The sequence below is a fragment of the Dermacentor silvarum genome, chromosome 4, assembly GCF_013339745.2.
Source record: "Dermacentor silvarum isolate Dsil-2018 chromosome 4, BIME_Dsil_1.4, whole genome shotgun sequence".
NCBI lineage: Eukaryota > Metazoa > Arthropoda > Arachnida > Ixodida > Ixodidae > Dermacentor > Dermacentor silvarum.
Genome location: NC_051157.2, coordinates 206213912 through 206234266, shown reverse-complemented (window position 1 = coordinate 206234266; position 20355 = coordinate 206213912). Strand labels below are relative to the sequence as shown.

Sequence of the window (20355 nt, the reverse complement as noted above, 5' to 3'; positions counted from 1 at the left end):
GATCCGCCCGGTTGCCCGGTGTCCAGGTGCTGCCTCGGCGGCTCGTCGATGGCCTTCCTCTCCGATTCGAGATTTGGCCGTGGCTTAAGGCTAGGGCGTCTCCCGGAGGACGCCTTCTGGTCCGCGGTCCCTTCAAGCGGACGCTTGACAGCCGGGTTGACTCTGCTGCTATGGGCTTGGCTCCCCTGCAAGAGCGGCTTCCTTGGTTCAGCTTGGGTGCCTTCTGTATCGCTGCTCTCCAACGTGTCGTCGTCAGCGGGAACGGGCGTTGCTGCCAGCTCGGTCACTGTTGCTGGCGGCTTGGTCGTAGCCTCCGTTGTCACCTGGCTTTGCTTGCCTTCTGGTGTCTTTTCGCTGCGCGGTTCCTTTTGGGTTTCCAAGCTTCCGCTTCCCTTTGCTGCCTCCTCGGCTTCGGTCACGTCCATTAAGAGCTTCTCGGTGTAGTCGCTCACTCCTCGCCCAGTAGCTGCGGCGTAGGACCGCGTGCACTGAGCGTCTTCGTGTCCAAATCGTCTGCATATCGAGCACCGGGGCACTTTGCAGTCACGACGGACATGTCCAGAGGCCTGACAGCGCAGGCACTGCATTGGTCGCCCCAGAACTACCACTAATGCTAGTTCTCCGGCGACCCGTACCTGGTGCGGTAGGTCTTCCAACTTCGCGCCAGTTTTCAACTTCATCAGCACCGTCCGGGCAGTCGAGTCCTTTTCTTGAACACCCGGCACCCGCCAACGCTCACGCTGTACGTCAACCACCTTACCATAGGCGGCAAGCGCTGTACGGACGTCCTCGTCAGCTACGCCGTAGATAAGCCAGTGAAGGCGTAACTTGACTTGCCTGTCCTGTGGGTCCACGACGACGCAGCGCCGTCCCTTCACTTCCATTTCCTTCAAGGCTAGCAGCCGCTTGGCAGCGTCTGCATTGCACATGGTAACCGCCCAGACATGGTTAATCTGGTAGGCTCCGAGTGCGAACACTTCCGGCAGCATCCCGGCAAGAGCGAGGGCGTCCCTGAAATCTTCAACTCTGTAAGGCCGTGCTCGCACGTCACCATGCAGAAAAACTGTATTGGTAACGATGCGTCCTGTAGGCAGTTGTGGCAAAACAAAATGGTACTCATCTTCTTCTTCTTGTTTCCTGTTACCGCGGCTGGTAAGGGCCGCCATCGCCGCTCCAACGGAGCTCATGATCCTACGAACCGCACAGCACGGCTGCCGGAAGCAGAATGCTCGGCCACGCTACCACTGTTATCCTGCCGAGTGACGGTCGCGTGCGCTTTTTGCCGAAGAACGCACGTAAAAAAAGCAACAATATATGGCAGCGGTGGGATTCGAGCCCACGCCTCCGAGGAGACTGGTGGCTAAAACCAGCGCCTTAGACCGCTCGGCCACGCTACCACTGTTCCCCTGCCGAGTGACGGTCGCGTGCGCTTTTTGCCAAAGAACGCACGTAAAAAAAAGCAACACAATATGGCAGCGGTGGGATTCGAACCCACGCCTCCGAGGAGACTGGTGCCTTACACAGCGCCTTAGACTGCTCGGCCACGCTACCACTGTTCCCCTGCCGAGTGACGGTCGCGTGCGCTTTTTGCCAAAGAACGCACGTAAAAAAAAGCAACAGAATATGGCAGCGGTGGGATTCGAACCCACGCCTCCGAGGAGACTGGTGCCTTAAACCAGCGCCTTAGACCGCTCGGCTACGCTACCACTGTTCCCCTGCCGAGTGACGTTCGCGTGCGTCTTTTGCTAAAGAAGGCACGTAAAAAAAAAGCAACACAATATGGCAGCGGTGGGATTCGAACCCACGCCTCCGAGGAGACTGGTGCCTTAAACCAGCGCCTTAGACCGCTCGGCCACGCTACCACTGTTCCCCTGCCGAGTGATGGTCGCGTGCGCTTTTTGCCGAAGAACGCACGTAAAAAAAGCAACACAATATGGCAGCGGTGGGATGCGAACCCACGCCTCCGAGCAGACTGGTGCCTTAAACCAGCGCCTTAGACCGCTCGGCCACGCTATTTTTTTTTCTTTATTGCCGTCGTCGACGTACAAAATCAAATGTTACAAATGATAAAACGTGCCAGCCACACTTTGGCCAACACAGCACTAAAATCTTTTCAGTGACACCAGTTCATCCAATACAGACATCCATTGTGGTGGATCAGGCAGTACTTTGTATGCGTCTCTCACGTAAACAACACTCTCAATGAAGTGTTCTCGCACCGGTTTCACAACGATGTCTGCATGTTCAAATTGCATGCGAGTTTTCCACATCGCGTGGAGGCCCAGGACCATAATGAGGTCATACGGTACTTCCTCTGAGGTATCTATTGGCAAGAAGCGTATTCCATACGGGTCCAGGGGTAACTGCTTCTTCAGCGTTCTCTGCAGAACGTCCCAGTGAAAGATCGGGTCCCAGCAATCTAGGAAAACATGTTCTATTGTTTCTGGTTTTTTACATAAAAAGCAGTCCGTTGTCCAGGGGATGAAAATACCCTTGCTATGAAGCCAGGTCTTAACGGGAAGTGTGTTTGTATGTAATTTGAAAAAAATGTGGTTGATCCCTCTTATATAGGAATCGGTATAGAACACGAAAGTGAAACGTGTCTTCACAGAAGTAGTGTAATGTTTATTGCACATTGATATATAATGTCTATTGGTGTTTTGTGGCTAAAGCGCCCTTAGGCGTTGATGCACCCACGCTGACGCCTGGTGGCACGTCTCCTCCATCACGACTACCAACGTCGATGACCATGAGCAACCGTCGTGCATATGGAAGCTGCACTACGCTGCACACGCTAGCACAACGCGAAAGACGAAGCACGTAACTGACACACTAATACAACGCGCAAGACAAAGAACGTAACTGAATCGTCACCGAGTCAAATCAGCGCGTACAGCGCGTCGTAATTGCAGCCTCCGCGATCAACTTCAGAAACATTTTCAGAGCTAATTGCGGAGGCCACGCTCCACTGTGCTGAGTACGGTGAACGCCACCTAGGTGGCGTTGGTAGTGCTTCTTGATGCCAGCGTCCCTTCGAATGCTGGCATCGAGGCGTCTTAGTGCTGAGACCACCGAAGCGTTCACTGTCGGCGCGTTAGTGTCATAATGCAGTACTTCTCTTTTCTGCTCGTAGGCGGCGGCACCGCCCCGAGCAAGAGCGCGGGTACACGGAGGAGTGTTAGATATATAAGGCGCGTCTGTGTAGCTCTCTGCAAATGCGTTTGTGGCGCAATGGGTTAAACGCTCGGCGATCTATCGTCGCGGACCGAGAGGTCGTGGGTTCGATTTCCAAATTTTGCATGTTTGTGGAACTTTTTCTTCTGGTTTCTTTCTTTGTATTATGTTCTATGACGTATTTCCGTGACGGAAATACGTCAGTGAAGTCTTGGTGGACCCCGGCATAAAACACTTTCGTGTTAAAAGAAAGACTTAGTTGATGGCCTTACTGGCATTTTCTTGACTCTTTTTAGAACGTCCTGTCCGGGACCTCCACGGTGTGGCGAACGGTACAAAGGTACAGGTAGCATCGTGTCCACAAGATCTCTGTAGAATTGTTTTTTTGTAACGATGGACAGATACTGCCGCGAAAAACGCACATTCAACATCCTATGCGCCAGCACCACTTCACGCAGGTACCCAGTCACGGTTCCCGGCATGTTCTGAGCCGACGAAACAACAAATCCTGGAAGAAGTCTACTCAGCCGTACTTGAATTAGTGTTCGAAGAAAGGGATCATTTTGATCCCGCAGAAACACAAAGCGTGACACAATTTGTCGCAAAAACAAGTGAACCAGACCAAGCCCACCTTTCTTGACCGGGAAAAACAAATTTGTTCGACTCGTCCTCTCCCAGGTAGAAGCCCAAATGAAAGTGGCGAAAATGCGGTGAATTTTTTGTACGCTTACCCGCGCAGCACACAACACATTCATAACATACCATATCTTGGAAACTAAAAAAAGGTTGCAAACAGTGGCTCTAGAAAACATTGACAATTGCTTGCCTCTCCAACCGTCAGCCTTTTCCTTTGCTGTCGAAACTTGGTCGAGCCAGTACTGTTCGGGCTCACGGTAACTTCCGAGAGGCACCCCCAGGTACTGTGTAGGTAACCTTGACCAATTCATTCGAGAAAAGGTCTCCGGCTTGTCTTCCCAACTCCCATGCCAGAAGCCATAACTTTTATCCCAGTTTATCTGGGCTCCAGTTGAATTGCAAAACTTTTCGACAACAGCAGTTGCCTCTATAATGCTCGCTTTATCAGTGCAGAAAATCGCGATGTCGTCTGCATACGCCAATATTTTAACGTGTGCTGCCTGTAGTCGATAGCCTGTTATGCGTTCGTTGTTTTTAATGGCCAAGCAGAGTGGCTCGAGATAAGCAGCAAACAGAAGGGGCGAAAGCGGGCATCCTTGACGCACCGACGAGAGCACACGAAAGCTATCGGTGAGCTCCCCATTAACAATAATTCGCGTTGAGCAGTTCTTGTACGCCATCGTGACACCTTCCGTTATCACACTGCCAACATTCGTGTGTTCAAGTATGTGTAGTAGAGCCTTGTGCGAGACGAGGTCGAAGGCTTTTGCCAAATCGATCTGCATCATCGCGACGTAATCGCCAATCGCATCGCAACACTCTAGCACACTTCGAGCCACGTGTACATTTGTTGTAATACTGCGCCCCTTAATGCCACAAGTCTGGTGCGGCCCTACCACTGTTTTGATGACACTTTGCAGTCGTTTTGCTAAAACTTTCGTGAATATTTTATAGTCCACGTTGGCTAGTCTTATCGGGCGATATGAGCCAGGCAACAAGCGTTTCTTTTCATCATCACTCTTCGGGATTAGCACAATATGCGAGGTTGTGAAGGACAAGGGCAATCTTTTTCGGTCATACGCTTCGATGATAACTAGATGGAGGACATGAGCCAGCGCTGACTTAAACGTTTTATAGAAAATAGCCCCTAAGCCATCAGGCCCAGGTGCTTTACCGGGCGCCAACTCGTCTATTGCGCACTCTATCTCACTCAGGGTAATGGGATGTTCTAGCCGTGCCTTAACTTCTTCATCGAGCTTTGGCATCAATGAAAGGAATTCCGTCTGGTAGCCATCTTTAGGTTCACGTGGTTGACCTAAGAATGCTTTGAAGTGATCGACGATCCCTTGTTTGATGTCGTTTTTGTCGGACGTGATGTCATTGCCTTTAGCTAGCTGGCGGATTTCCTTCCGACATGCGTACCTTTTCTCGTCTGAGAGAGCTCGTTTTGTTGGCGCTTCTCCCGCCCACAGCTTCTCAGACCTTGATCGCACAACGGCGGCTTTGTATTTCTCAGAATCTATCCTTTCGAGTTCGGCTTTCACTTCCTTTATTTCGTTAACATACACACCAGGCTGGACACTTTCCATGCAGATGAAAAATTGCAGTTGCTGGCGAAGGTTCGTTTCTGCCTGTTTCAGGTTATGCCGAAGGACACTGCTTCTTTCAATAGCCATTGTTTTTACTTTCTGTTTAAATTCTTCCCATTTAATGGCGAAGCTTGCTAATTCGACTGAAATCAGGTTTTCTAGTTCCTTCGCAACGGCATCAACGAAAGCATCGTCATCCAGCAACTGCGCGTTCAATTTCCAGAGGTCCCAGTTAAAGGTGTGTTTGATCTGTCTTTTCCCGAAAGTGGCAGTTACCAAGCAGTGATCGCTATATTCAATGGGTTGCACATCATATTCACTACACAAGGGCACCAATTCGGCTGACACATATAATCTATCTAGCCGAGCGTGGCTATCACGCTGGAAGTGCGTAAACTGCGGGTGGGTACCGCTGGCGAAGACACTACCGATATCTTCCAAGTCGTAATCTTGCACCAGCGCATTTAGCAATACAGCACTCTTATCGCGAACGCGTGAAACTTTTGCGCGATCGTCAGCAGTGCACACACAGTTAAAATCCCCCAGCAGTATGACCACCTTGTGGCAGTTTACGTACGCTTCAAGTCGCTCAAAGAAGATTCGCCGGTCTGTTTCAATATTCGACGCGTAGATACAAATGACTCGGAAATCCATATCGCAATAACAAAAATCAGCCACTAAAAGGCGACCTGTTTCACACGAAAACATTGACTTCACACAAATGCCAAAGTTTCTTCGAATGAATATAGCGCAACCACCTGATCCACCAACAGCGTGAGAAACACACACGTCGAAGTGCGCACGAAAATTGGACACCATTCTGTCGGTTAGCTCTTGGCTCTCTATTTTGGTTTCTTGGATTCCCACAAGATGCAAGTCATTATCTAAGAGTAGGCGACTTAGCTGACATTGCCGCCTTCTTGCACCGAGCCCTCGTACATTTAACGTGGCTACACGTAGCGCTCCTTCGACATTAGCTGCCATGGCTACACGGTAGAATGGTGCCCGTCACAGTTACGCAGGGACGAGTGTTGATAATGACGCGCCGATAACCGCGTTGAGTGCCACAATTGGGAACACAACCCGACCTCTCGAAAACAACACTGACATGCAACTCGGGCCCTCGTTCCTGACACATATCCAAGAGAATAGCGCTCAGGGTGACGGCCATTGCACTCACGAACCCCCCAACCCGCCTCAAGCAAAACACAGTACAGAACTACGGAGGCGGTTTACCCGCCTGCCGTGGATCGGCCGTAATGTTCGGCCGCAGCTTCAAGGTTGGTCTCCTCATACCTGGCGCTTTGGGCGGTGGCTCGTCTCCGCCGCTGCTGTCCTGCGTCGTAGCCAGGCTATTGGTCTGGTCGCGCGGACGTTTCCCCGCCTGCAAGTTGGCAAGCCCGGTATGGGTGTCCATGTCTTCATGTTCAGGGGGGGTGGAGGCCGCTCCCGGGTCAGGTGGGCTCTCTTCCTCACGGTTCGGCATGGCTACAGTGCCCTCCACTTGCTCTTGCTGTTCAGTGTCGACGGCTTCATCGACATGTTGCCCCTGTTTCTGAGGTCGTGCCTCCGACTCTGCCACCTCGCCAGCTGCTTCCTTAGCCGTGGTCGATGTGTCTTCCATATCCGCCTCGTCCATGAGTAGGGCGGAGTTGTCGTTGCTCACGGGTCCGGTCACGCTAGCGTACGTCCGCTCGCACTGACTCTCTTCGTGACCGAAGCGTCGGCAGGCACCACACCGCGGAATGCGGCAGTCGCGACGAATATGGCCCGTCCCGCGGCAGCGTAGGCAGAGAGGGGCCCTGCCCGGCACAACCACAAGAGCCAGCTCGCCGGAGACGCTCACCTGGTGTGGCAGGTCGTCAAGCATTACGCCCGGCTTCAACTTCAGCGTAACCAGTCTTGTGGTAGAGTTCTTATCAGCCACGCCATGCACCCGCCACCGGTCGCGGGCGACGTCCGTGACCTTTCCAAACGGCGCGAAGGCAAGACGCACGTCCTCGTCAGGAACGGTGTGCAGCAGCCAATGCACTTTTAAGCGTACATCCTGGTTGGCGGGGTCAATGACGAGGCATCGGCCCTTCTTGACCTGTAGCTCACCAACACTGACGATCTTCTTCACAGCTTCGTTGTCTTTGAAGGTCACGGCCCAAACATGGCTCATACGGTAGGCCCCGAGGGCCACCACTTCCGGCAGGAGCGATAACGGGGCGAGCGCATCGCGGAAATCTTCCACCCGGTATGGGCGGGTCCTGATATCACAATGTAAAAAAACTGTGTTCACAACAAAACGCCCTGTTGGCAAACTCGGCAAAACAACTTGGTACTCGTTGTCCGCAACGACACTCCTGTTACCGCGGCCGCTCTGGGCCGCTGAAGCCGCTCCTACGGAGCCCGTCATCATGCGTCCGTCACGCTCGGTGGCAGGAAGCAGAATCCCCTCTCGGCCACGCTACCACTGTTCTCCTGCCGAGTGACGGTAGCGTGCGCTTTTTGCCAAAGAACGCACGTAAAAAAAGCAACACAATATGGCAGCGGTGGGATTCGAACCCACGCCTCCGAGGAGACTGGTGCCTTAAACCAGCGCCTTAGACCGCTCGGCCACGCTACCACTGTTCTCCTGCCGAGTGACGGTCGCGTGCGCTTTTTGCCAAAGAACGCACGTAAAAAAAAAGCAACACAATATGGCAGCGGTGGGATTCGAACCCACGCCTCCGAGGAGACTGGTGCCTAAAACCAGCGCCTTAGACCGCTCGGCCACGCTACCACTGTTCCCCTGCCGAGTGACGGTCGCGTGCGCCTTTTGCCGAAAAGCGCACGTAAAAAAAGCAACACAATCTTGCAGCGGTGGGATTCGAACCCACGCCTCCGAGGAGACTGGTGCCTTAAACCAGCGCCTCAGACCGCTCGGCCACGCTTTTTTTTATTTATTGCCGGTCTTCGACATAAGACAGTACATACAAATTACCACACACTCCAATAACACAAATGCATGCTGTTGTACAGAAAAAAAAAACACAAGTCGTCCGTCCGTATAGGACCGACGTTGTCACGTTAAAATTCCTTCATGGCTGCCAGAGGTACCAGCCTTGACAGCCAATCCGGTACATACACTTTCATTTTCTGTTCTTCAATAAAGCGAGATACACATTCTTTGAAATAAATCCTCGCGGGCCTCGCGTCGGGGTCACAGTGGTACCCTGCCATACGAGCCCGCCATAAACAGTGGAGTGCAATCAACATAATAAAGTGATAAGGAACCCCGTCATCATCCTTAATTGACAGATACCTGATCCCATGGGGGTCCACTGGCAATTCTTTCTTTAGTGTTCGCTGTAACACATCCCAGAAGTAAACCCCCTCCCAAAAGTGCAAAAAAAAACATAGTCTATGGTTTCGATTCCTCGCTGCTGTTGTAGCTGTCGAGGGGAACACCTAGATACCGTGCCGGAGTTTTCATCCAGTTCACGTTCGCGAAGTGGTCCGGTGCAGACGGCCACTCCCCGTGCCATAGTCCAAGGGATTTGCCCCAATTTACTCGGCTGCCCGTGCCGTCACAGAAGTGCTTCACTACAGTTATTGCTTCGGTTATACTTGGTTTGTCTGTGCAACACACTGCGATGTCGTCTGCATACGCGAGTACTTTAACTTCGGCCGCTGCCAGCCTAAAACCACGTATTCTGACATTTTCAGTGATTGCCAGACACATTGCTTCAATATATATAGCGAACAGAAGCGGACTGAGGGGGCAGCCTTGGCGCACTGAACGCATTATGTTAATGGGGGGCCCCAGTGACTTATTAACAATTAACCTCGTTGTGCAGTTCTGATACGCCAAGGCCACTCCCTCAGTGATGATGGAACCAACATTAACATGATCTAAGATTGCAAACAAAATAGCATGCGCGACACAGTCGAACGCTTTCTCGAGGTCGAGCTGAAGAACTGCAACGCCGCTATAGGTGACGTCACAGCACTCGAGAACACACCGCATCCTATGGATGTTCGCAAAAATAGATCGCCCCTTGATGCCGCAAGTTTGGTGGTCAGCGACTATTTCCTTGATGACACCTTGGAGTCTGGTGGCTATAACCTTCATAAATATTTTATAATCGATGTTTGTTAATGATATGGGCCTGTAGGATGTGACGAGCTTTAGTTTATCTATTTGATCGGTCTTAGGTATCAGTATAGTGTGCGCTTTTCCAAAGGAAGGTGGCAAGGATTTCTGCTCATCATCATCAGCCTATATTTATGTCCACTGCAGGACGAAGGCCTCTCCCTGCGATCTCCAATTACCCCTGTCTTGCGCTAGCGTATTCCAACTTGCGCCTGCGAATTTCCTAACCTCATCATCCCACCTGACTTTCTGCCGTCCTCGACTGCGCTTCCCTTCTCTTGGTATCCATTCTGTAACCCTAATGGTCCACCGGTTATCCATCCTACGCATTACATGGCCTGCCCAGCTCCATTTCTTCCGCTTAATGTCAAATAGAATATCGTCTACCCCCGTTTGTTCTCTGATCCACACCGCTCTCTTCCTGTCTCTCAACGTTACTCCTAAGATTTTTCGTTCCATTGCTCTTTGTGCGGTCCTTAACTTGTTCTCGAGCTTCTTTGTTAACCTCCAAGTTTCTGCCCCGTATGTTAGCACCGGTAGAATGCAATGATTGTACACTTTTCTTTTCAACGACAGTGGTAAGCTCCCAGTCAGGATTTGGCAATGCCTGCCGTATGCACTCCAACCCAATTTTATTCTTCTGTAAATTTCTTTCTCATGATCAGGGTCCCCTGTGAGTAATTGACCTAGATAAACATATTCCTTTACAGATTCTAGAGGCTGACAGGCGATCCTGAATTCTTGTTCCCTTGCCAGGCTATTGAACATTATCTTTGTCTTCTGCATATTCATCTTCAACCCAATTCTTGCACTTTCTCGATGAAGGTCCTCAATCATATGTTGTAATTCCTCTCCATTGTTGCTCAATAGGACAATGTCATCTGCAAACCGAAGGTTGCTGAGATATTCGCCATCGATCCTCACTCCTAATCCTTCCCAGTCTAAGAGCTTGAATACTTCTTCTAAGCATGCAGTGAATAGCATTGGAGAGATTGTGTCTCCTTGCCTGACCCCTTTCTTGATAGGTATCTTTCTACTTTTCTTGTGGAGAACCAAGGTAGCTGTGGAATCCTTGTAGATATTTGCCAAGATATTCACGTATGCCTCATCCACTCCTTGATTACGCAATGCCTCTATGACTGCTGATATCTCTACTGAATCGAATGCCTTTTCTTAATCTATGAAAGCCATATAGAGAGGTTGATTGTACTCCGCAGATTTCTCGATTACCTGATTGATGGCATGGATATGGTCCATCGTAGAATACCCCTTCCTGAAGCCAGCCTGTTCTCTTGGTTGACTGAAGTCAAGTGTTGTCCTGATTCTATTGGAAATTATCTTGGTGAATATTTTATACAATACTGAAAGCAAGCTAATGGGTCTGTAATTCTTCAATTCTTTAACGTCTCCCTTCTTATGGATAAGTATAATGTTGGCGTTCTTCCAGCTCTCTGGTACACTTGAAGTTGTGAGGCATTGCGTATAAAGGGCCGCAAGCTTTTCAAGCATGATATCTCCTCCATCTTTGATTAAATCTACTGTTATTCCATCTTCTCCAGGCGCTTTTCCCCTGGTCATACCTTTCAAGGCCCTTCTAACTTCATCGCTAGTTATAGAAGGAGCTTCTGTATCCGGTTCATCACTATTTCGAATGGAAGAAGCTTGGCTGTTTTGGCTACTGTACAGGTCAGTATAGAATTCTTCTGCTGCTTTTACTATGTCATCGAAATTGCTGATGATATTACCATGCTTATCTTTCAGTGCATACATCTTGCCTTGTCCTATGCCTAGTTTTCTTCTTACTGATTTCATGCTGCGTCCATATTTTACGGCTTCCTCAATTTTTCCCACGTTATAATTTCGAATTTCTGCTCATATGCGTCATTAAATACCGCAGCTAGCAAAGGAGCCAGTTCGCTTTTAAAAGCCTTATACCACCCAGCGCTGAGACCATCAGGTCCGGGTGACTTGCCCAGGTTCAAATCGTCGATTGCTTTCTCGACTTCCCTCTGGGTTATTTTGCCTTCTAGTCCTTCTTTGGTGTCATCATCCAATCGCGGCATACGATGGAGAAAAGCAGCTTTATACCCATCTAAATTGGCAGCCTGGAATGCAAAGAGCCACTGGTAGTACTCAGTGAATGCTTTCGTTGTCTTCAACAACACTGCCGTTCATTAAAATCTTATCAACATTGTTGCGTCGTCCGTGCGCCTTTTCTAGTCCAAGCGCCCTTTTTGTGGGCGTCTCCCCTGCCGCTAGTGCATCGGCACGTGCTCGCACAATGGCGCCTTGATAACGCTCTTTATCAAACTGTTCAAGCTTTTGCTTGATGTTTCGCACGTCGTCCTTGTACGCCCCAGGCTGTCTGCACTCAAGCGTAATAAGCTGTCTGAGTAGTGTTCTAAAACCCTTTTCTTTCACTTCCCTCTCATATTTTAGGCAGCTCGATCGGTCCAAGGCTTTCATTTTAACGTTTTGTTTAAAGCATTCCCACTTTTCTGCTATTGTTTCCGATGTTGCTTCGTGTATTTTATTAACCATATCGCGTACTGCGGCAAGAAATGGCTCATCGATTAGTAGCAATGCATTCATTTTCCAGAGGTCCCAATTGAAAGCATGTCTCCTTTTCTCTATGCCGACTTCACATTTAACCAGACAGTGGTCCGAGAACGACGCAGGTACAACGCAATAGCCATGGCATTTTGGGATTGCATCCAACGAAATGTACATGCGATCCAATCGCGCATGGCTACTACCCTGAAAACGCGTAAACGTCACTTCATGACCCGCTTCGAGACACTCAAAGACATCGTCAAGTTCATTTTCGCTTATTATATTGGACAACACATCACTACTTTTGTCACGCATACCGGCATTGTTGACTCTGTCTTTAGCGCTCAGCACACAATTGAAGTCTCCTAACAGGATTACGCGCTTGTCACACCGGACATACTGTTCAAGGTTCGAAAAAAATAAGACACGCTCATCCACAGAGTTCGGTGCGTATACGCATATGACGCGAAACTCGACATCACTCGCGAAAACATCACAAAAAGCAATCCTTCCAGACTCACAAGAAAATACTCTTTGAATCTGTATTCCTGGCAGCTTCTTTACAAAAAGAAGGCAGCCCCCGGACGTGCCAATCGCATGACCGACCACCGCATAATATCTGGTCGTGAAACGTCGCACCATGCTCCCGGTCTCCTCCTCCCCGTCTACCTTAGTTTCCTGGGCGGCTAGTACGTCTATGTCATGGTCAGTGACTAACCGTAGGAGCTGACTTTGCCTACGACTAGCCGCCAACCCTCTCACGTTTAATGTGGCAACACTAAGGGACGGAAACAGAGCCATATTGAACTAGAGAAAGAGTAGACCCGGAGCATGGTGCTTACCGTTCACGACTAGCCCTCGGCTAGTCGCCTCCGGGACCCTCCGGCTTCCCGGCGGTGTTAGTGGCCGGTGCTTTGTCACCAGGTGTTCTCTCAGGAGGAACGTTCGGTTTTGGCTTGAAGCCCATCCGCCTTCCCAGCGGCGTCTTGGTCGGCGGTCCCTCACTGGTGTTGGTTGCACTCTCGCCCCTGTCCTTGGTCTCCTCGTGGGAGCGCTTGACTGGGGCACCGAAGAGTCTCCGAAGAGACTGGTGCCTTAAACCAGCGCCTTAGACCGCTCGGCCACGCTACTTTTTTTTTCTTTATTTCCTTTCTCAGGAATGATACAAAACAAAAAATCACTAATACATGCTACATTCTGTAATTAAAAACGCTTGCCTGCTTTCGGCAAACGTGGGTAATTAAAACCGTTCAGGTTAACAAAAGCATCTAATACCGGCATCCATTCTGGTGGATCATTCTGCGCTTTAAAAATCTCACGAATAAAGGCGATGCCTTCTTTGAAATATTCTCTGGCAGGCTGGGGGTTTAAGTCGGCATGGTGCACTGCCATTCTTGTTTTCCATATGCTATGAAGACATAGCACCATAAACATGTCATACGGCACTCCTTTATCGTTTGCGGTTGGGAGGAAGCGGATGCCATATGGGGTAAGCGGCAAATCTTTTTTCAAGGTGCGCTGCAGTATGTCCCATAAGAAGGTGGAATCTTCACAATCAAGGAAAATATGGTCGACAGTTACCGGCTTTTTGCACAGTAAGCAATTTATCGTCCAAGGCACAAAAATACCCTAATGCTCTAACCACGGTTTAAAGGGCAGAGTTCCGGTGTGCAAGTGAAAGAAAAACGTTTTAACCGTAAATCGTACTGGCATCCACTTCACCCTTTTCAGTACGTCTTTGCCAGCCCCTGCTGGAAACATGGAGCGATACAATGGTTTCGGCATAGATACATCAACAACATCCTTATACAGTTTGTTTCGAGTGACGCTGCTGAGGTATTCCAACGAGAACAGTGCCACAAGGAACTGCTAAGACCAGACGACTTCTCGCAGGAAGGCTCGTACTTTCGGCCCTTTAACCCGTTCAGATGACACAATAAACGCCGGCATAACATCACATAATCTCATTTGAATAACAGTACGTAGGAAACCGTTGCTTTGGTCCCGCACAAAGATAAATCTGGACACTACCTGTTTTAAAAACAAATGCGCCAAGCCCAGTCCGCCGCTTTTCAAGGAGCGGAATAAATTTGTGCGACTTGTACGCTCCCATGTTGAACCCCATATATACACTGAGGGCACACGGTGCAGCCTCTGAATGCTTGCTCTCGTCGCACACAATACCTGAAGAACATACCAGATATTGGCTACCAGAAAGAGGTTACACACTGTTGACCTTGCAAATACAAATAGGTCTCTCCCTCCAAACTTGGTAGATTTTTCCTTTACTTGCTCTGCTTCATTCTTCCAATAGTCATTAGTGTCTCTGTAGAATCTAAAGGCACCCCGAGGTATTTCGTTGGTGAAACCGTCCACTGCATGTTTTCAAAGACTGCAGGGGTGTCATTCCAATCCCCATGCCAAAGGCCCAACGATTTGTCCCAATTGATAACGCTGCATGTCATTTTACAAAAACTCGTCGCGACACTCACCGCGTTCCTGACACTTCCTTGGTCAGTACAGAAAACAGCAATGTCGTCAGCGTATGTGAGTAGCTTAACTTCGCTTGTGCTCAACTTAAAACCTTTTATTGCACTGAACGACATGATTTTCAAACAGAAAGGCTCCAGGTACAGCGCAAACAGTAAAGGAGACAATGGGCATCCTTGCCTAACAGAGGACTTTATCTGGAAACTGGCAGTTAATGATTTATTAACTTTAATCCTGCTAGAAATGTCCGCATAACACATTGTTATACCTTCCATCAAGACCCTCCCGACATTGATATATTCTATAATGTTGAAAAGGACTTTATGCGCAACTCTGTCGAATGCCTTCTCTAAGTCGAGTTGTAACATCGCGACTTTCCCGCAGTAGGCATCGCAGCACTCCAGGACTGTTCTAGCCACGTGTATGTTGGTCAGAATGGACCTTCCTTTTATGCCGCAAGTCTGATGTGGCCCTACAAGTTTTGTTATAACGCTTTGAAGTCTTCTGCTTAAAACTTTAGCGAGAATCTTGTAATCCGTGTTCGTTAGACTTATTGGTCGATACGCTCGTACTGACAGCAATGCAGCTGGATCGTCTGTTTTTGGAAAAAGTACAACATGGCTCTGCCTGAAAGAAGGGGGTAACTTCTTTCTTCTGTATGCCTCAATTATAACGTTAAGGAGGACAACTGCTATTTCCGTTTTAAACGCCTTGTAGAATTCTGAACCCAAACCATCAGGGCCTGGTGATTTCCCTGCACTCAAATCACCGATCGCCCACTCAATTTCTGCAACGTTGATTGGAGCTTCGAGGTTCGTTTTAAATTCTTCTTCTAGTTTTGGCATGAGCCTCAAGAAATCGCATGGAAATCCTTCCTCAATCTGTGGTTCGTGGCCAAGCAATTCTTCACAATAATCGACAAAAGCGCGTCGTATCAGTTTCTCGTCTCGCACAACTTCATCTCTGTACATTATCGCTTTTATTTCGTTGCGCGACGCATAGCTTTTTTCGTCTGATAGAGCACGTTTGGTCGGGTTTTCACCCATATATATTTTTTCCGCACGTGCGCGTACTACTGCTCCTCTCTATCTTTCTGTATTAATTACTTCTATTTTGGTTTTAACTTCTTTTATTTCTCTGGCAAAGGTACCCGGAGCTGCAGTTTCTGCATTCAAATAAAAGTCAAGCCGACTTTGCAGCTCAGTTTCTTCTTTCCTTTGCTGTCTACGCAATGCGCCGGCTCTTTCGATAGCTGAAATTTTCGCGTTTTGTTTGAAATCTTCCCATGCTTCAGCGTAACACCCCGGTTCACTTTCCAGTAGATCTCCAATTTTTCTTTTTATTTCCTGCACATATACCTCATCATCGAGGATCTTAACATTGCATTTCCACAGCTCCCAGTTGAGCTTCGCTGGTTTCCTCGGGCCTAGCGTACATATAACCAAGCTATGGTCGCTAAAAGAAACGTTTTTAACATCGTATTTATTGCAAAAGAGTGCCAAATCTGCCGAAACATAGATTCGGTCCAGTCTAGCTTGGCTGTCCCGCTGGTAGTGGGTGAACCGAGGCAATGTACCGTTTGATAGGAAGTACGCTACATCTTCTAATTGGTGTTCTACAGTCAGTGAGTTTAATACTGATACACTCGTATCCCGTATCGCGGAAACTCTTGCCCTATCCTCTACTCTGCAGACACAGTTAAAGTCCCCCATCATTATAACAGTCCTGTCACAGGTCAGATAATGTTCAACACTTTCGAAAAACAATCTGCGCTCATTTGCTACGTTTGGCGCATATAAACCAACTATTCGGAAATTCTGGGCCTGCAACGTTATGTCACATACAATAAGCCGCCCAGTGTCACACGTGTACACACTGTCAACAGATATTCCTGTGGAGTGCTTCACAAACAGCGCACACCCAACCTTCGGTACCAATTGCATGCGAAACGCATACATTGTAGTACGTCCTAAAAGGTTCAACCATGCGGTTTGTTCCTTCTTCACTTCCAATCTTTGTCTCCTGTATGGCAATTACGTCCAGCTCATTTTCCATAAAAAGTCGATTCAGCTGGTATTGCTTCCTCCGCGTCGACAAGCCCCGCACATTAAGGGTGCCCACATAAAGAGGTGTTTGAAGAGTAATTGCCATTTTTTTTACGCTACACAAAACCGCATGGTAGTACCTTGCTTAATACAAGACGACAACCCACTCACATTTATAAAGCATATCCAAGTCACTCCAGCCATTATGATTCCAACTTTGATTTTGCCGTGGCGGCGTCGACGCATTGTCTCCTCCGGTCAACTCCGCTGCTATTAGACAGTTTTAGTGTAGCGCGCGCAACGGCCTTGCGCACGCAACGCGCCAGCGGGGGCACGACTGCGCATGCGCTGAACCTATGAGAGATGCGTGCGTTTGCGCGAGTATGGGATACGCGCGCTAGTTCTCCGGGCTTGCGTTGCGCTCGCTACAGTCGTCGCGTACACTACCGGCGGCCCTCTCGCGAGATCTCGCGCTGCCGAGAGCTTAAGAACATGGCGGCGACCGACAGCAAAACAAGCGGGTCAGTGGTAATGGCAGCGAGCAAATCCCGCGTGCATTTCGGTATCGCCCTCGATTTGGAGCTCCTTGCCTATGTGAGGAGCTTAAATCCATTCGCGGACCCTGTGCAGTGGACCGTGTTTACCACAAAGATGCAGGATATCACTGGGATGCCGTTTATTGCCCGTAATGTCCGAAGTCGAACGGAGCTCCTGTTATCCTATTACGCTGCGAAGGACATAGTCAACCTGAGAAAGTAAGTTCCGAGTCTGACTGCGTGAATTTTTGTTCGGTAATTGCTTGCGAATTTGTGCACCACACGATTGTTTCACCATCTGTTTGGAAAGGCGAGCCGCCGGAGCAAAAGGCACAGTGCATCACGGCCGATCACCGTCACTTTTTGAGCACTGCATATTTTGTCGGGGATCAGCAGCAGACGAACAAGTTCACTCAGATCCCGTTTCTTGAAGCGGAATTGTTGTCGAAACAACGTTGACTCCACTTGGTCCACATCGAGGAGTCCGTTGCGCGAGCGGTATCGCAGCAGCTCGCTTTCACGGTCGCGCCTTATGCGGTATTCTGTCGTCAAGGCTGCAGTCACCTTTCAAAAGCCACCGCTCGCGGGCTGTGAGCATCAGATCATCTATTTCTTGCCATGAAAGAATAGCCAAAAGGCGGCGATTCCACAAGATGCTTGACGGCATTCTCTTCCCTTGCTGCTGCTCGCCTGAACACAAAATCGGCGCTAACGGCGCGAAAAAGCTTGGCTTGTCTCGTGCCTTGACTTGTGACAACCAATGTTGGCTATACGAGTTTATTTCTTAGGCACTAGATGGCGCCAAGTAGCACTCCGAGGTAAGGATGTTGACGCTTCGGCGCACTCCACGTTTCAGATGTTGCGCGCGGTAAACTAATGCTGTGGGGGACAGCCTCAACCGTAACGTACGTAGCGCGCCGCACGTTGCGTACGTACTGTCTAGCGCGCACTAAACTAAAACTCTCTATTGTCCGGTTGAAAGAAAAAAAAAAGGACGTCACGTCACGTCGCCGGCGGGGCCGGCGGTTTCCGCTCGGGCCGTGGCTCGAGCAGTATTTTCGGTGTGAATTTCAATGTAGCCCTTCGAATAGGTGTGGTCTTCACAGGCGGCTCATCCGTTGCACTCTGGTCGGTCGCGTGCCCGTCTTTGCCATCTTCATGGAGTCGTTTTGACGCAAGGCTGCTGGCACTACTCATAGTGACGTCTGTAGTTACAGGGTCTTCCTCGACCCTCACGCCAGGTGCATTGCCTTGGCTCGTTGGGGCGCCCGTCACCAATGTCTCTGCAGCCTCGGTCGAAGTGTTGGCAGTCACTTCCTCAGTAAAGGTTGCATCCTTTTGCTTCACGTGGGCGGTGCTAGCCGCACCAGGAATTCGCGAGCTGTCTGTCTCGGGGGTAGTTTCAGCCGCGTCTGCCTCGTCCATTAGATGTTCCGTCGATATTTCTTCGTTCGATTTGACACCCGCCACGTTTGCGTAGGTTCGCACGCAGCTGCTTTCATCATGGCCATATCGCCGACACTTAGCACACCGCGGTACCCGGCAGTCACGCCTGATATGACCCGTGGCATGGCACCTCAAACATAGCGGGGGGCGTCCCGGTGCGACGAGTAGAGCCATGATTCCTGCAACCCGCAACTGATGGGGTAAATCTTCTAGCGTCACACCAGGCTTGAGCTTCAGACCAACTGTGCGCGTTGACGAGCCCTTGTCAGCTATTCCATGCACTCGCCAGCGCTCCTTGTAGATATCACTCACTTTCCCGTACGGTGCCAGAGCAGAACGTACTTCTTCGTCTGCTACATTATGTAGTACCCAGTAGAGCTTTATACGTACGTCTTGATTTCCGGGGTCAACCACAAGGCACCGTTTCTCCTTGACCCGTACTTCACCGATTCCTACCATCTTATTAGTAGCTTCGGCACTTTTGAAGGTGACGGCCCAAACGTGGTTCATCTGGAACGCCCCCAAAGCTATTACTTCAGGGAGCACTCCAAGATGAACCAACATGTCCCGAAAATCTTCTACACGATAAGGCCTGGCTTTCAAGTCCCCGTGAAGAAAAACAGTATTCTCAACAGATGTACCTGTTGGCAGCGATGGCAGAACAACTTGATAGTCCTGGGTGTCATCAGCAAAAAACCTGTTTCCGCGGCCCACCTGGGCCGCTGATACCGCTCCGGCGGAGCCCATTCCACAAGCGTCCGTTTGCTATCACGGCCGGAAGTAGAATCCACTCGGCCACGCTACCTTTTTTTTTGTTTTTTTGTTTTTTTTTATTTCCGTTTTCAACAACATACAGTAAAACAAGTGAGAAATATTTCAAAAGGTAAAATACATCAGCTAGTCTTGAGCATGATGCAATTTTAAAAAGGCTTTAGTGACGCGAATTCATCCAATTGCGTCACCCATTGAGGAGCGTTGACCGCAAAGTTCAGTACATCTCTTGAATAGATAACGCTTTCCATGAAATATTGTCGTGCTGGTCGTGCATCAATGTCAGCATATCTATCTGCCATTCGTGTTTTGCAAAGTGCATGCATACAAAGCAACATAACCATATCACTAGGAACGGCCCCTGTTTCGTCATAAGGCAAGAACCGTATGCCAAATGGTGACAGTAGTAAATCTTTTTTAATTGTGCGCTGAAGAATGTCCCACAAAAATCGTGCATCGTGGCAATCCAGAAATATATGCTCAATAGTTTCCGGTTTCTGGCATATTCTACAGTTTATTGTCCAGGGAACAAAAATACCCTTGCTTTGAAGCCATGGCTTCACAGGGAGCGTTTCTGTGTGCAATTGAAAGAAAAATATTTTCGCAGAGCTTCGCACAGGCATTCGCTTAACTCTTTTCTACACGTTTCCTTCATCAACGAAATAATAGTTAGCCCTATATAAAGGTGTCGGAAGAAAAACATCCACAAAATGGTTATACAACTTTTTCTTTCCTACAATGCAAAGGTATTCAAGTGAAAAATGTGCGCCAACAATGCGATAAGCAGCCACTAATTCGCGCAGTAAACATGGTAGTGCACCATGTGTTGCAGCGCTGGTTGACACAACATAATCCGCAAGATGGTTCCGCAGGCGTACTTGTATTACAGTTCTCAAAAATGTATCACTCTGATCACGCAAAAAGATAAATCTTGAAACTACTTGTTTCAAGAACAAATGTGACAGCCCTAGTCCACCGTTCCGCACTGCATGAAA

The 20355-nt window shown here is 49.2% G+C and overlaps 5 non-coding genes across 5 annotated transcripts; all 5 read right to left on the bottom strand.

The window, feature by feature from the left end:
• Positions 1–1315: 1315 nt before the first annotated feature.
• On the bottom strand, positions 1316–1397 carry Trnal-uag (transfer RNA leucine (anticodon UAG)). The gene has a single exon. It is a non-coding gene; the product is annotated as a tRNA-Leu (tRNA).
• Positions 1398–1624: 227 nt separating this feature from the next.
• On the bottom strand, positions 1625–1706 carry Trnal-aag (transfer RNA leucine (anticodon AAG)). The gene has a single exon. It is a non-coding gene; the product is annotated as a tRNA-Leu (tRNA).
• A 74-nt stretch (positions 1707–1780) lies between these two features.
• On the bottom strand, positions 1781–1862 carry Trnal-aag (transfer RNA leucine (anticodon AAG)). Its single transcript has one exon. It is a non-coding gene; the product is annotated as a tRNA-Leu (tRNA).
• Positions 1863–7928: 6066 nt separating this feature from the next.
• Trnal-aag (transfer RNA leucine (anticodon AAG)) lies at positions 7929–8010 on the bottom strand. The gene has a single exon. It is a non-coding gene; the product is annotated as a tRNA-Leu (tRNA).
• A 74-nt stretch (positions 8011–8084) lies between these two features.
• Trnal-uag (transfer RNA leucine (anticodon UAG)) lies at positions 8085–8166 on the bottom strand. The gene has a single exon. It is a non-coding gene; the product is annotated as a tRNA-Leu (tRNA).
• Positions 8167–20355: the final 12189 nt, after the last annotated feature.